This window comes from Helianthus annuus, chromosome 4, assembly GCF_002127325.2.
Source record: "Helianthus annuus cultivar XRQ/B chromosome 4, HanXRQr2.0-SUNRISE, whole genome shotgun sequence".
Lineage (NCBI taxonomy): Eukaryota > Viridiplantae > Streptophyta > Magnoliopsida > Asterales > Asteraceae > Helianthus > Helianthus annuus.
This window is the reverse complement of record NC_035436.2, coordinates 97,791,852-97,810,112: the sequence shown is the minus strand read 5'-3', so window position 1 is coordinate 97,810,112 and position 18,261 is coordinate 97,791,852.

Sequence of the window (18,261 nt, the reverse complement as noted above, 5' to 3'; positions counted from 1 at the left end):
CGTTTAGTATAGTGCTTATATAGGGTCGTAAGGTAAGCGATCTAAACCATCGCTTATACTTTCGAACCCGACCCATTTGGTCGATCTTTAGGATCCGACCAAACACATTAGGTGACCATAGCTACAACCTTCCGAGGTTTTACCTTGTGGTCACGATGTTAGGCGTTCCGAACGCGTTCTACGCGAACGACGCGTTAGGGTAGCGTAAGCTACCTAAACAGGTCGTGATGGACCGTAAGCACTTAGGTTAAGTTTCATTTTAGTATGTAGGCTTTGTTAAACCATATTACACGAGTCTCCATACTCGTTTGGTTTTCGAACCCGCGTACTATCCGATCCTTCCGATTTGGTCCGGTATATTAACATAAGCTACCTATTAGGTGCCGTTGATATTCCGTGATCTTTAGCATTATCTGGTTATTGTACAAGGAACTCAAAGCAATCTCAGGTGAGTACATAGAACCCCATCTTTTACTGTTTTCCAAACTGTTTTGGGGTGAAACACATATGCCTATCTGTTACTTTCATGCTTTCCATGTTTTCACATTGTATATCTGCTATGCTCATTAGTACATTATAGTACATGATTTCATTACATTTTATGCTATGTATGCCCATTATGTGCGTACTTAGTACATTGATTTACATAACATTTTTGCTGCATATGTTTACTCAGCATATAGGCACATCGATTTACATGAACATTTCAGCATATGGACACATTGATTTACATAAACATTTCTGTTGCATATGTTTACTCAGCATATGGACACATTGATTTACATGGACATTTCTGCTTCGTACGTTTACTTAGGATACTTAGTACAATTGATTACATCACATGCCTTCATTTTGTTATAACATTTGGTTTGTTTAAACATGGGACAATACATTCATTAACATTAGCTACGCCATTCGTTAGTAGGTAGTGGTACCATAGGAATTGACAACTCCCATTCCTGAAGTCCTGGGTTTGATAGGACTGGAAGGAATGACCGAATTCGATATACATAACTTAGATAAACCTTTAATTTGTTTAAGGGTTTATTGCCGCAGTCTCAAGGCTTGGATGTATGCATAGTTTACAATACCGCATAAATGTTAATATCAATAGAGCATGCATTTTTCCACAGAACATAACGTTGATTTAAACCACGTGTTACTTCAACGACTTGTTTTGTGCATTTTACAAATGGTTTAAGTTGATACATTTCGCTTACCATACATGATACATTTTGGGATGCACATTACATGATTTACATTGAACATAAACACGTCGACATTGACATACACATTTGGTGGTTTACATTTGAACATAAACATTTGACATGGTTTACAATAACACTTGACATTTGGTTTACACATGAACAATTTACATGGTGGATTGGTTTGGGTAAATGATTTAAGTAACGTGGCGTATGTAATATGATACAAACATGGTGGATACGCCGCTGGTACTTCCTATATATAAATGTTTGTATAATATTACATATCGTGGCGTTATCTAAGTCATTTCAGTTTAGACACATTACATTTTACATAAATAACATATTCTTCACAAGACATTATTTTCACAAACAACTTATCTTATTCAACTCATTTTACTTGGTTATTCGTTTAACCTTGCACTTATCTATACATATCGTTTGATGTTATCGTTTTTCAAATGGTTTACAAAGCAAAACAAATTACAAGGTTCATGACTGACTGTTATTAAACATTTCTTTAAGCTCAAGTCATGAATCCCATTTTCACAAAAACTATGTATCTCACAGGCATTTTTATGCTGACGTACCTACTTTCACATGTGTTTTCAGGAGCTATTCCATAGGATGATGATCATGACACTAGGGCGGACATGTGCCTTAGTGTCACACCCCCAAAATCCACACGCGGAGTATCACCGCTTGGGAGCGTGACTGACCAGGATCAAGCAACCAATCATACAGAACATTGTATGAAGTAAAAGTAAATGCAATATAAACCAAACCAATTCCATATGAAAGGTATTTCCAAAACATAAGTAAGTTGTCATTGTTAGCGGAAGCGTATTATTGTAAAACCCATAGCAAATAAGTATCAAATATCAAAAGTGTTTAACAAGATGATCAAGATCCAAGCCCCACAACGACCAGCTCCTCCGTGTGCAAGCTCCAAGTACCTAACGATCTGCAAGGCATGTAACAGAATGATCAACAAACTAGTTGAGCGAGTTCACAGAAAGTAAATGCGTAATAGTAAGTTCGTTTGTAACAGGTGGCTCTACTGGGCCGTTTGTATGTTCTATTGGTGGTGGTGTTCCACGTTACTGGTGGTGGTGTTCCACGTTACTGGTGGTGGTGTTCCACGTTACTGGTGGTGGTGTTCCACGTTACTGGTGGTGGTGTTCCACGTTACTGGTGGTGGTGTTCCACGTTGTATAACCACTAGACTACTCGTAACTATAGGTATCCTTCACAACCGAGGATAGTAAAGTGGTAGTCTAGTCATAGTGTCAATAGAGTATCTAATCAACCTTTCAATCCCATTCCCAACACCCCGGGAATCCCATGCCTTGGTAAGAGTGTGAACTCACCTTGGTTTGCTCGGTATGCTAGGTTATGCACTCACAAGAATTTAATCACGTCCTATTGTATGCACGTATAACAAATCAGTTCATGTTCGCAATGATACGCATGCAATTTAATGTTCACATAATAGTTAGTTTGCATATCGGCACAACACGTATTATTTCACATTGAATCATCAGTTAGTGTACACGAATACAATTATTAACATTCATTCCCAAGCATGGCATGCCAAATAAATCAAACATATGTTCCATTATTCAAAGCATAAACCCTATTATCTTTCGACACATTACAGATCTTTCAACAAACAGTTTACACAATTATCCTTCGACTCATATATGATCTTTCGACCAACAGTTTTCACAATTATCATTCGGACCAAGTATTATGTTTCGAACTCTATGCCATCTTTCGACCATATCTATCTTTCGGTCCACTCCAGCTATGTTTCGGTCAAGATTATGTTTCGGAGAACACATATGCAAATATGAGACATAAAGTTCACATGGGGTATGATGGGGTGGTCGGCAATTGCATCTCTAACTCTAACACTATTGGACCAAATTTAATCATCAAGTCACATGCATCGTCATAGTTGAATTGTTGCTCTCAATGCACGATTATTACCATTCATATGATGGCACTTTGCACACGAATAACAAGATCAGATGAATAGAAAGAGTATTATAAAAACAATTACAAACAGCAAACTCTATCCACCGCCCCACTTTCTTGATCCTAACAAACACATGATCATGACTTTATCAATATTTTTAGATTATGCATTAGAATGATACACCACCACAAATACATATGCAGACAAGTAATGCCGCCCCTATCTATATAATATTCAAATAAATACTCTATCAAACACCTAACCATGGCCGACATATGGTCTTGCTTTCATGATACTATTGGACCACACTTGATCTAGCCTACAATTCTACCCAATGATCATACAAAACAATTTACATGCTCATCATCATATAACCTAATCACAATGTACTAATCAAACATACACCCACATGCAGACATGTATCGATAAGACCAAATAAATAACTAACCACTCTAGATTACTAACCAAGCAGGATGAACAACGAACTCTAACTAAGCTTCGAGGTCTTAGTCTTGCCGTCACACAGTGATAAGGGGAAGTGGTTAGGGTTTTTCCAATAAAATTCTAACGTAGAGATTATTAACAAAACCTTATAGTTGTACGCTACTGGGCCGAAGCCCGTTTTCGTTTTTCGCCGGCCCAATACAAAACACACAAGTGTTTTCAGTTAGAGCAAAGGTGATTTCGAGTGCACGGCATAGAGTTCATACTTTAATAATTATACACATCCTATTATTTAATAATTATACACATCATATTATTTACACAAAGTATATAAATTACCCACACTTATATAATGTACAGTAACCATATAACATATCCATTACAAAACGATTTAAGTCGTGTATACAAACAACTTAAACAATTACGTGCAATTAATGCGAAGATGGAACCTTGGAAACTCGAGTTGTCACATTATCCCCAACTTAAAAGAAATTTCGTCCCGAAATTTGGTACGCACTCACTGAGGAAGCTAGGTAAGTTACATCGTTCACTGGTTTTCCTGGGGTGTCACATCATCCCCCCGTTGATTTGGAATTTCGTCCCGAAATTCAGTAGTAGTAGCTTCAGCCTCAGAAGTGGATGCATTGGTTTCGAATAGCTGGGGGTACTTTTCTTTCATCTGATCTTCGCGTTCCCAGGTATACTCTGGGCCACGCTGGGAGTTCCAACGAACTCGAACAAGAGGGATTCTCTTGTGTTTGAGGACCTTAACATCCCGGTCCGTGATTTCAACTGGTTCCTCGACGAACTGCAACCGCTCGTCGATAGTGAGTTCCTTAAAAGGAACTATAAGGGTCTCATCTGATAGGCATTTCTTCAGATTCGACACGTGAAATACATTGTGAACTGCACCGAGTTCAGCTGGTAGTTTTAATCTGTAGGCTACTTTGCCAATCTTTTCTAAGATTTCGAATGGTCCGACGTACCGCGGATTCAGTTTGCCTCTTTTACCAAATCGAACCACACCCTTCCAGGGTGAAACTTTCAATAAAACCCGGTCCCCGACCTCAAATTCCAATGGCTTTCTACGCTTGTCCGCGTAGGCTTTCTGACGGTCGCGTGCTGCCGCCATGCGTTGTCGTATCTGTGCAATCTTTTCTGTGGCGTCCACTACAATCTCTGGACCCGTAATTTGACTATCCCCCACCTCTGCCCAACAGAGAGGTGACCAGCATTTACGTCCGTACAATGCCTCGAATGGAGCGGCTTGAATGCTGGTATGGTAACTGTTATTGTATGAAAACTCCACTAAAGGGAGGTGTTTTTCCCAGCCGTTGCCGAAATCGATGACACACGCTCGAAGCATGTCTTCTAGAGTTTGGATAGTTCGCTCAGACTGCCCATCCGTCTGAGGATGATATGCTGTGCTCATGTCTAACCGTGAGCCGAAGGATTTGTGCATCGCTTGCCAAAGCTCTGACGTGAATCGTGCATCGCGATCCGAAATGATAGAGGTTGGCACTCCGTGCCTCGAAACAACTTCTTTCAAGTAAATGTCTGCTAAGGTGGAAAACTTATCCGTTTCTTTGATAGCCAAGAAATGAGCAGACTTTGTGAGTCGATCAACGATCACCCAAATAGTGTCATTCCCACGCTGGGATCTAGGTAAGCCCGTAACGAAATCCATGGAAATTTCTTCCCATTTCCACTGCGGTATCTTGGGCTGCTGAAGTAGACCAGCTGGTTTCTGATATTCAACCTTGACCCTCGCACAGGTTAAACATTTTCCAACATACGTAGCGATGTGAGCCTTCATACTAGGCCACCAATAAGTAGTGCTGATGTCGTGGTACATTTTATCCGACCCTGGATGTACCGAATAGCGAGACTTGTGAGCTTCATCCATTACAAGTTCGCGTAAACCGCCATAAAGTGGGACCCAAATACGTCCCGTTACATAGTAGGCGCCGTCTTCCTTTTGTTCCATGCGTTGCCTTGAACCGCGTAAGGCTTCAGCTTTGACGTTTTCGGGTTTCAGTGCTTCTAACTGAGCAGCTCGTATCTGTGCAGGAAGACTGGACTGAATAGTAAGCTGTAGCGCTCGCACGCGCTTAGGTAGGGTGTCTTTCCGACTGAGGGCATCAGCCACAACATTGGCCTTGCCTGGATGATACTTGATGGCGCATTCATAGTCGTTTAGAAGTTCAACCCATCTCCGTTGACGCATATTCAAATCCTTTTGCTTAAGAATATGCTCGAGACTCCTGTGATCGGTGTAAATCGTGCACTTGGTACCGTACAGGTAGTGTCGCCATATCTTAAGCGCGAAAACAACAGCTCCAAGCTCTAGATCATGCGTCGTATAATTCCGTTCATGAATCTTGAGTTGCCGCGAAGCGTAGGCTATAACTTTATCCCGCTGCATCAATACACAACCAAGCCCCTGTATCGATGCGTCACAATAAACCACGAAGTCATCCGTGCCCTCTGGCAATGAGAGAATGGGTGCGCTGCAAAGCCTATCCTTTAAGTACTGAAAAGCGGTCTCTTGCGTATTACCCCATCTGTAAACGACACCTTTCTGTGTTAACATAGTAAGTGGTTGCGCGATCTTGGAGAAGTCTTTAATGAATCGCCTGTAGTAACCCGCCAAACCCAAGAATTGGCGTATTTCTGTCGGTGTACGCGGTGCTGGCCAGTTTCTGATCGAATCAACCTTGGATGGATCGACATGAATCCCATCCCTGTTTACCACATGGCCTAAGAAGTGGACTTCACGAAGCCAGAAGTCGCATTTTGAAAACTTTGCGTACAGTTGCTCCTTTCGAAGAAGTTCCAAGATAAGGCGTAAGTGCTGCTCGTGCTCCTCCTGACTCTTGGAGTAAATCAAAATGTCGTCGATGAAAACAATGACGAACTTGTCGAGATAGGGTTTGCACACCCTGTTCATAAGATCCATAAAGACTGCAGGCGCGTTCGTAAGCCCGAATGGCATGACGAGAAACTCGTAATGACCGTAGCGAGTCCTGAAAGCGGTTTTGGAGACGTCCTCATCCCGGACTCTCAGCTGATGATACCCTGACCTTAAATCAATCTTGGAATAGTAACACGACCCTTGCAACTGGTCGAATAGGTCATCTATGCGCGGAAGAGGATAACGGTTCTTCACTGTGACCTTGTTCAGCTCGCGATAATCGATGCACATTCTGAAAGTGCCATCCTTCTTTTTCACAAATAACACTGGAGCTCCCCAAGGTGAAGAGCTTGGACGAATAAAGCCCTTTTCCAAGAGCTCTTGTAGCTGCTTCGACAGTTCTTCCAGTTCGGTTGGAGCTAAACGATACGGTGCGCGGGCTATTGGTGCTGCTCCAGGAGCTAACTCAATCTGAAACTCGACTTGACGATGAGGAGGTAAACCAGGTAAATCTTCAGGAAACACTTGAGGAAAATCACGCACAACTGGTATATCCTCCAGCTTCCTTTCCTTTGCTGATGCGTCAGTGACAAGTGCCAAAATGGCAGTATGTCCCTTTCGTAAACATTTCTGCGCCTTTAAGTAAGAAATGATGCCAACCACAGCACCACTCTTGTCACCTTGTACTTCGAGAGGTTCCTGTCTGGAGCGAGGAATACGAATAACTTTTTCTTTGCATAAGATCTCCGCATGATGTTGGGATAACCAATCCATACCGATGACGACGTCGAAACTACCCAAAACTATGGGTATGAGATCAATCGAGAAAGTCTGACCCGCTAGAACAATACTACAACCCTTGACTACCTGAGCGGCTTCTACACTTTTACCATTGGCTAGTTCTACAACATGTTTGGTGTCTAGGGGTGTTGGTGTACGTTTTAATAATTTACTCATTTTCAATGACATATAGCTTGTATCAGCACCCGAATCAAATAAGACAGTAACATAAATATCGTCGAGAAGAAACTTACCCATAACCACATTGGGATCATTCACTGCATCTCCTCGACCCAACACAAAAGCACGACCACGAGCTTCATTGCCGTTGTTGTTGTTGTTTCCCCCGTTGTTGTTGTTATTGTTCCCGTTGCCCTGATTGTTGTTGTGATTGTTGTTGTTCTGGTTCCTGTTCAACTGAGGGCATTGCCTTTTGAAGTGACCCTCTGCACCACAATTATAGCACCCCTTGTTACCCTGCTGCTGATTCTGCTGTGCCTGGTGTTGCTGCTGATTCTGGTTTGCAGGACGAGCGCTTCTACAATCTTTAGCCTCGTGACCCATCTTGAGGCATCTTTGACAACGAACCTTATTACACTGACCACTGTGATGTTTGTTGCAGGTGTTACACTTTGGAAGGTTTCCTCGATACCCTCCCTGTCTGTGGCTGCCTGAGGAATGCTGACTTGGACTCTGGTAACTGTCTGTCTTTCGCTGTTGAGCTTGCGACTGTGCTGAAGCTGACCCCTTGCTAGAATCCCCATCCCATTTTCTCTTACTTTCACTGGGAGTAGCAAGTGTAGTAGAAGCAGTAGTGGTAGCAGTAGCACTAATACGCTTTGGCAGTTTGTTCTGATCCACTGCCTGATCGGTGATGCGATGAGCGAGACGCTGGATTTCCTGGATGTTGTTGAGGTTAGCTGAGGTAACGTGGCTCTGTATTTCTGGTGCCAAACCTTTGAGATACAACTCAATACGCTTGTATGGAGGGTCCACCATAGTTGGACATAACACAGCCAACTCATTCGATCTCTTGGTGTAAGCTTCTATTTCCGAACCAACCATTTTCAAGTTGTACAACTCGTCCTCCAACTTGTGAATGTCTTCTCTAGTGCAGTATTCCCTCTTGATCAGTTCTTTGAATTCATTCCACGGTGTGGCGTTAGCAGCTGCCAACCCTAAGATCTGCACTTGTGCGTTCCACCAAGTGAGCGCAATCCCTTCAAGTGTGCCAGTGGCGAACTTCACCCTGCGAGCCTCAGGGCATTCACACATTTCGAAAACCGACTCGAGCTTTTCAAACCAATGGAGGAGTCCAACTGCCCCCTCCGTGCCACTGAACGAGCTAGGACGACAGTCCATGAAATTCTTGAATGTGCACCCAGGTTGTTGCTGAGCGGGTTGACCTATTGTGTACGAATAGGGCAAAGTTAAGTACGAGAATTAATGTAGGATCTAAAGATCCTAGTGTCTATACTGCAGGGTATACTACCTGCTTGGGCGGCTGCAACTGCCGCAGCAACGAGAGCCTCTAGCTGAGCTTGAGTCATGGTAATTCGTGCGGCCATTGATCTTCACATCAAAGGCAACATAAGTGAGAGAGGTTCGCGAATAGTGCGATGACAGAAGAGTGTAAGCACATAAGTATTCTCATGCAATGTCAAGTTGTGAGCAAGATAATGTAAGCATACTACGAGCAAAGTTCTATGCAAATTCTAGCAATTGTAGGCAATAAACATAAACCTTATTACCTAGGAGGTTGAGTCTTGCACGTGGAGCGAAGCGTCGTTGTGGATCGTTGAGAGCACTGTTCTGGTTATAGTCTGGTTTTAATAAAAACGTTTTCCCATATTAAAACCAAGTTCTCTATAACCAATGGCTCTGATACCAATCTGTCACACCCCCAAAATCCACACGCGGAGTATCACCGCTTGGGAGCGTGACTGACCAGGATCAAGCCACCAATCATACAGAACATTGTATGAAGTAAAAGTAAATGCAATATAAACCAAACCAATTCCATATGAAAGGTATTTCCAAAACATAAGTAAGTTGTCATTGTTAGCGGAAGCGTATTATTGTAAAACCCATAGCAAATAAGTATCAAATATCAAAAGTGTTTAACAAGATGATCAAGATCCAAGCCCCACAACGACCAGCTCCTCCGTGTGCAAGCTCCAAGTACCTAACGATCTGCAAGGCATGTAACAGAATGATCAACAAACTAGTTGAGCGAGTTCACAGAAAGTAAATGCGTAATAGTAAGTTCGTTTGTAACAGGTGGCTCTACTGGGCCGTTTGTATGTTCTATTGGTGGTGGTGTTCCACGTTACTGGTGGTGGTGTTCCACGTTACTGGTGGTGGTGTTCCACGTTACTGGTGGTGGTGTTCCACGTTACTGGTGGTGGTGTTCCACGTTACTGGTGGTGGTGTTCCACGTTGTATAACCACTAGACTACTCGTAACTATAGGTATCCTTCACAACCGAGGATAGTAAAGTGGTAGTCTAGTCATAGTGTCAATAGAGTATCTAATCAACCTTTCAATCCCATTCCCAACACCCCGGGAATCCCATGCCTTGGTAAGAGTGTGAACTCACCTTGGTTTGCTCGGTATGCTAGGTTATGCACTCACAAGAATTTAATCACGTCCTATTGTATGCACGTATAACAAATCAGTTCATGTTCGCAATGATACGCATGCAATTTAATGTTCACATAACAGTTAGTTTGCATATCGGCACAACACGTATTATTTCACATTGAATCATCAGTTAGTGTACACGAATACAATTATTAACATTCATTCCCAAGCATGGCATGCCAAATAAATCAAACATATGTTCCATTATTCAAAGCATAAACCCTATTATCTTTCGACACATTACAGATCTTTCAACAAACAGTTTACACAATTATCCTTCGACTCATATATGATCTTTCGACCAACAGTTTTCACAATTATCATTCGGACCAAGTATTATGTTTCGAACTCTATGCCATCTTTCGACCATATCTATCTTTCGGTCCACTCCAGCTATGTTTCGGTCAAGATTATGTTTCGGAGAACACATATGCAAATATGAGACATAAAGTTCACATGGGGTATGATGGGGTGGTCGGCAATTGCATCTCTAACTCTAACACTATTGGACCAAATTTAATCATCAAGTCACATGCATCGTCATAGTTGAATTGTTGCTCTCAATGCACGATTATTACCATTCATATGATGGCACTTTGCACACGAATAACAAGATCAGATGAATAGAAAGAGTATTATAAAAACAATTACAAACAGCAAACTCTATCCACCGCCCCACTTTCTTGATCCTAACAAACACATGATCATGACTTTATCAATATTTTTAGATTATGCATTAGAATGATACACCACCACAAATACATATGCAGACAAGTAATGCCGCCCCTATCTATATAATATTCAAATAAATACTCTATCAAACACCCAACCATGGCCGACATATGGTCTTGCTTTCATGATACTATTGGACCACACTTGATCTAGCCTACAATTCTACCCAATGATCATACAAAACAATTTACATGCTCATCATCATATAACCTAATCACAATGTACTAATCAAACATACACCCACATGCAGACATGTATCGATAAGACCAAATAAATAACTAACCACTCTAGATTACTAACCAAGCAGGATGAACAACGAACTCTAACTAAGCTTCGAGGTCTTAGTCTTGCCGTCACACAGTGATAAGGGGAAGTGGTTAGGGTTTTTCCAATAAAATTCTAACGTAGAGATTATTAACAAAACCTTATAGTTGTACGCTACTGGGCCGAAGCCCGTTTTCGTTTTTCGCCGGCCCAATACAAAACACACAAGTGTTTTCAGTTAGAGCAAAGGTGATTTCGAGTGCACGGCATAGAGTTCATACTTTAATAATTATACACATCCTATTATTTAATAATTATACACATCATATTATTTACACAAAGTATATAAATTACCCACACTTATATAATGTACAGTAACCATATAACATATCCATTACAAAACGATTTAAGTCGTGTATACAAACAACTTAAACAATTACGTGCAATTAATGCGAAGATGGAACCTTGGAAACTCGAGTTGTCACACTTAGAGACTAAAAACGAAGCTAGACTAGTTTAATCATGTTATAAACTTTTTATTTTCCTGTTTTGAAACAATGGAACACTCTTGTCAATAAATAAAAATGTAACTTTAATTTCCATGGTTGTATAACAATTAATTCTGTCAACAACACTCCCCGGCGTTTCCGCCGCGGTTGCATGTTATACGCGGCCGGGGTGTGACAAAATGTTTCATCATTCAAATTAGATTTTGACAACAAAAATTCTTTGCTATAAACCCGTTTTCCCGATGACTTTGAACTCTTATCGGATGAACTTGAACTCCCGACTGACTGACACGAACTTTCGGACTCGGACTTTGACTCTGACTCCTCATCCTTATCCAACACCTGATCGACCACTCGTTTTATCCGTTCGGACTCATGATCTGTGTCGGACGCTGTGAACGTGACATCAATATTGTCTGGTAAAACATCGGTTATCTCGGATTCTAACTTAATATTGACCGCCTGTTTTAGTTCTTCCTCGTTAGGTTTTCTAGGCGAGTACCCTTCCCAAATTGGAGGCGGACACTTATTATAACAGACACCCTGTTTCTTACCAGTATCCTTCTTCTTCTTTGACTTTCTTTCTTCACCTTTAAACACTTCAAATCCTTCAACTATTGGATAAATTCTATCGATTATGTAGTCACAAGCTTTGTAACTTCACAGCAATATTCTGATTCTTTCATTCTCAGCTGCTTCACTATCCAACTCTTTCTTCCACTTTGCACATTCTTCTATGTACAAGTTGATCTCTTTCTGCTTTGTCATCATGGTAGCATTCATCATCTTCAAAGCTTTCTCTCTTTCAGAGTTAGTCTTCTCCAGACTATTCACATGTCTGTTCAATACATCATACGACTTTTTCAAATTCTTTACATCAAACAATAATTGTTCTTTCAACTTTTCTAACTCACTAAACCTCTCATCTTTTTCTATACATTGTTTAGAAGACTCTAAACATGTAAGACAAGGTTTTGTGATTTCAACGATCTTTTCGACTTCAACTATCTTTTCAACTTCCACAATCTTCTCAATCACTTTGACTTCTTTCAATTCTTTTGCAGCTTTCTTCTCTTTCAGTTTCTTCAATTTTTCTGCAAAATAAAATTCAAAAGTATCAGAAGATAAATGCGTTTTTCCAAGATTTATCTGTTCCATCTCTTCATCACTATCACTTGTTTCTGATGAACTGTTTTCAGATGAAACAGATCCTTCATCTTCACTTTTCTCTTCATCAGATAACACTTCCATCCATTCCTTCAGCATTTCTGGCTTTCGAATAATATGTGCAATAAACGCTTGAACATTTGAATCAGCTGGAATAAACTTGTCCCAGCTAAAACCTTCAGCCATTTTCTCATCATCTTGATCAACGATGCCATAATAAGCTTTCCTGTTTGTATCCTCGATTATTCTTCCATGTGCCGTTTGAGCTTCTTTTTGTTGATGCGGTTGATGAGTGATTTGCTGATAAATGGTTTTCCTATAATAATCATCTTTCCCAGATGTCTCCTTCGCTCCTCTAGGCTCCTGATTCTTGCACTCTCTCTTTAAGTGGCCTTTCTCCCTGCAACAAAAACAGACAACTTTAGATTTATCAAATCCTAGATTAGAAAGGTTTGCATCTAAGAAGTCATTTCTTCCTGTAACCAATCTAAACTTTTCTGCTCTCCTCAAAACACTCGCTAAAGCCTATTTAATATCCATCAGTTCAAGCTCCTCTGCGTCGATTTGGTCATAGTCTTCCTTTGTGAGCATCAGATTACCAATTCTTCCGGCAATCAACCCTTCATAAGACTCTAATGCAGTAACTAATAATCCCATATGATTCTTTACAATCTCTTCAGAATAATTTTGTCCATTTTGAAGATGTAAAGCCACATTGCACTGAATTAGATGACCATTTCCAGCAGATGAACTTTGAACACTTGGAGGATTCACTGTTGAGAACCCACTAGTGTTGACTGATCCTTGACTGCTTGGTGTAGATTGATTTCCAGCACTAAATGCAGTTTGTATCTTTGGACTGGCTTCAGCAGTTTGAACATTTCCTTTATAGTACAATTTAATATCTTATTGATGAGTAGAACTGTTCATTCTAGCAATTTTCTGCTGCTCCAGATCCTGTGCCTCCAACTTCTCTATAAACTGTGCAATCGATAACCTGCTAAACTGTCCGGAATTCTTCAATATCATCAGATATGTACCCCATTCCTGTTGCGGTAACGCATCAGCAAGTTTTTCAACCCATTCTGCTGGAGTTTTAGTAATCTTCAACTGTGACATGGTGCGTACAAGATGACAGTATCTTTCAATAAGAGTCTTTGTTGTTTCACCAGGCATGCACGTAAACAGTTCAAACTCCTTTTTCAACAAAGCTGCTTTACTCTGTAACATTTTAGTACTTCCCTCGAATTTCTTTTTGAGAGCTTCCCAGATAGAATAAGCACTTTCATTATGTTGAAGCAACACAAATATATCCTCTTTAACAGCTTGTTGTAACAGATTGATCATCAGTTTTTCTCCTTTGTAACTCTCTCTCTCTTGCTCCGTGAACTCTGAAATGATTTCACCGACTCCCATTGAATTCTTTGGCCTCTCATATTCAGTTTCGATGCTTTCCCAAGCTTTTAGATGGTTCGCCTGAACCCAATTCTCAAACCGTTTCTTCCACCCGTGATAATCCTCAATTCCCATAAGTTTCGGAGGTTTTTGCATTGTTCCGGTTTCAATCTCCATTGTCATCGTCTTAGTAATGTCGGATGGACTAGTCGGGATTGTAGCAAACGCAATGTAGAATTCAGAATCCATGTTTCGATATCGAAAAATTTTTCAAAGAAGCTTTCAAACTAACTGGTTCACCTCGTAATACACCTGTATCACCTGACGTAACACAAACAAACAAAACACAATCAGTTTAAAAACACTTATCAAAGCAACTGAATTAAACTAATACTCTGTGCGAACTGAATCACTCGAACTGATGAATATTCTGTGCGGACTGCTATGACCCGGATCAAATTCAAACAACCTGACCCACTACATGCAAACTGAGTTCACTCTCAATTGACCTGGTTCACAAAGATATGACCTGAACTGTTTCAAGCGAGTTGACTGAACTACTTTGAACTGTATGACTTTGATGCGATGAATCTTGACTTTCAATCCATGCAAACTAACATATCTCATGCACACACTAATCAATGTTGACAAAAACGTGAATGGGATTTGACAATTAATAAATGCTTACACACATTTCACAATATCACATGCAATGTCTTTTTAGTCAAGAACCGACAAACGTTGATTTTTAGTTGACCGAGAAATTTATTCAAACACTAAATGACTGACAACACACTTTTGATAACACTTTGTGATTGGGCCGATAACCTTTTCATCCAATGCTGATTGGGTCGTTTAAATGGACAAACAACACACAAACTATCCAATCGACAACATTAATATGTTCAAATCAATCTGATTGGACCTTTATTATTATAAATCTGATTTGGCCATGACTTTTAATTCACTACATGTGATTGGGCCGTATGGATAAGTGAATATGATTGGGTTGCTTCACATGTAATTAACAGTTGGTAACCTATAATATTTGACCGATGTCCTTTTATCAATGTGGCCGACAAACTTTTGTTTTTTTTTTTTAAACAACTCCCATTGGACCATCCATTTAAATGAGTTTGATAGGGCCGAGATCCTTGTATACACGTGATGTCTGACTATCCCTTCAATATTCTTCACATGCAAACACTTATATCAAGACTTTCTAATTAAATGTGGCCGACAATTTTTATCCTTTGTTTGATTGAACTGATTAACTGTATCTGTTGACTTAAACGCTATGCCGACAACTTCAATACTCAAAGAAATGTGATTGGGCCACTGAAGTTCTTGCAAGACATGGGATTTGGGACGTGTCAGTGACAACAATCAACAATATACGATTGTAATTGGACCTTTATGTGTCTTATGAGCGAAACTAGGTGTGTATACACGAGTGAAACCCGGAGTGTACACACGAGCGGAACCAGGAGTGTACACAAAAGCGGAACCTAAGTCTTGGGTTGACACAAAAGCGGAACTATTTCTCTTGGAGGTCCTTTGGAGCAAAACTACTCACTTAGAGGTGACACATAAGCGAAACCTGATGTCAAATGAGCGAAACATGTGCCAAATGAGCGAAACCCTATGCCAAAAGAGCGAAACTAGTCATTTGGAAGGTCCTTTGGAGCAAAATATGTTGATCACAAGAGCGAAACCTCATGAATGTTCAAAAGAGCGAAACCTAATCGGAGAGTATTTTGGACCAATTTAATTCGAAGTTCAGGCTCAAACTTTCAAGGATTTATCTATGATCAATAACACACAATCTGTGAAATTTTGAGCGAATTTTGACCGTAAAATCTCGTTCTGATGAAGAAAGAAGGTGTAGAAGTAAGATTTTTTAATGAAATCCAGCAAATCTCTGTAGAACTCCTCCTCCTGAAGCTCTGATACCATTTGTAGGAACGTGAAACGACCTAACGAGTCGATCTGAAGAGTGCTCAGACCGAATCAGAGGCGGAATTCATTGATTCGGTGTTTGTTTAGCTTGATTTCACTATTTAACTACTGATTGTATTGATAAAATCACAAATACAAGCAGTCTTCACACCGGCAGCACCTCGGTACGGAATTGCACAACTGTTACAATGATTTCGCTCTTGGGACCTATATATAGGCTTGTGGTTTCGCTCTTATGGACATGTCCATATGAGCGAAACCTTACATGTTCGAATAAGCGAAACTACATGTTTGACATATAAGTGAAACCTCTCATGTCCATATAAGCAGAACCTCTCATGTCCATATAAGCGAAACTAGTGGTTTCCCACATACGAACATAGTGGTTTCCCACATACGGACATGGTGGTTTCCCACATACGGACATGGCGGGAAATCTCGTACAATATGCCCTAATCTAACATTCTAAGACTAAGACTCGATCCAGGACGAAGTCAACAGATGTAGTACACCAACAAACTCCCCCTCAGATGTTGACGAGTCGTTCATCAAGTCTTTGACCACTTCATGTCTGCACTTCTTCAGTCTTGATCAGTCTCTGGGCTTATCTCTCTTTATCTAAGACTCGAACGAAGATGTAGTCGACAGACAACTGCACTAACATTAACGTTAGTCAGTAGACTTTTATCGCACAAGTACAAGTCACCATCTCTTATATATGTATTCTTTGTGTGTTAAAAATAATTTATATTTTTACTATGTGTCTTACTTATATTATTTTCTCAAAAATAAATATAAATATCTTGTATTTTTCGCCCGAGTTATGTATTTTGTCCAAAACTTCATTTCATGTTCGTAACTTGCCCACGTTATTTATTCTATCGAGTAATATATTTTCATAAATATATTCTCTTGTATTTGTCTAAGTATGTTGTATGTGTATTTTGTATCTTCACTCCTTAGGAGTATTTAGTGTATTTTCAAGTCCTAATACACTATCACGTATAATACATACTACATAAACTCAGCACAAAATTTGGTGATCAATAAATATATATATTTTTCTCAAAAGTATACATACTTAGTATCAATTTTTAATCTTGAGGAAATCATCATTTTTAACACAAAAGTTAGGGAAACCTTGGTAAATATTTTCAGATAATTTTCTAGGGAATAAGTTTCTCAAAACTTACATTTTTCTAAGTGTCAAAATTTATAAATATTTTGGCATAGTTTCCCCTAAAAAAGGAGGTTTCCCATGTTTTCAAAACATGTGTTTATTTTCTTTTAAATCGTCATCAACATCAACAACACAATCAAGTCTTACTAGAAGCCTAGATCATGTAAATCACACTACATCATGAACTTGAAGTTCTTGTAAAATAACTTGTATTAACTTACCATGTTATTTAGTAGGTTTAGTTACCCTCAGAAACATGGTTATTTGTTTGTAAATAACTTTATTAGAAGAATTGGTTCTTTACAACTTGTAGGATGATTTTTTTTTCTAAAAATATTTCTTTTGTATTTTTCTTGTTTCACACATGTTTCTAGTCTTGTTTTTCTAATATAAATTGTGTAGGTTCAAGTAAAAACCAAGATCTTCTAAAAATCATAGTTTAAACTTGGTTTTCTTGGAAAATCATTCATAAATCTTGGATTTACAAGTTCACTAGTTTACTTTGTTTAAAATCATTTTACTTTCAAGTTAATGTTTAATCAAGAAGATGATCATCTTTGTGTAAACACATAATCATCTCTTAATCTTGCTAGATCATGTGTTTAATCACAATCTAGCAAGCTTCATATGAAGATTAACATCATCATCTCTAGTAAACAACTATCAAATATCATTCATGCACCAAACAATATCATTTCAACACTATTTCAACATATTACAAGCTTTATGTTTCAAGATTCTTGTGTATGTTCATTAGTGTTCTTGAGTTAATCATCATGTTATATCATTTAACCAACTAAAATGGAAGTAAACAAGAGTGTTCAAGAATGTTGGTGCATATGTCTGTCGACTTCGTCTTGTATCGAGTCTTGTATTTGATTAGATAGATCAGGGCACGAAATATGAGAAATATGTTGAATAGGTGATTTTGCATGAAATGAAAAGGGAATTCCGTATGAAATGAACAGAACATAGTTCATTTCACACGAAATGAGTCCTGATCATTCCGTACGAAATGTTGTTTCGTGTGAGGTGTTTCGTACGAAATAGCAATGCCTATAAATACCTACCTTGACATTTCATTTGTA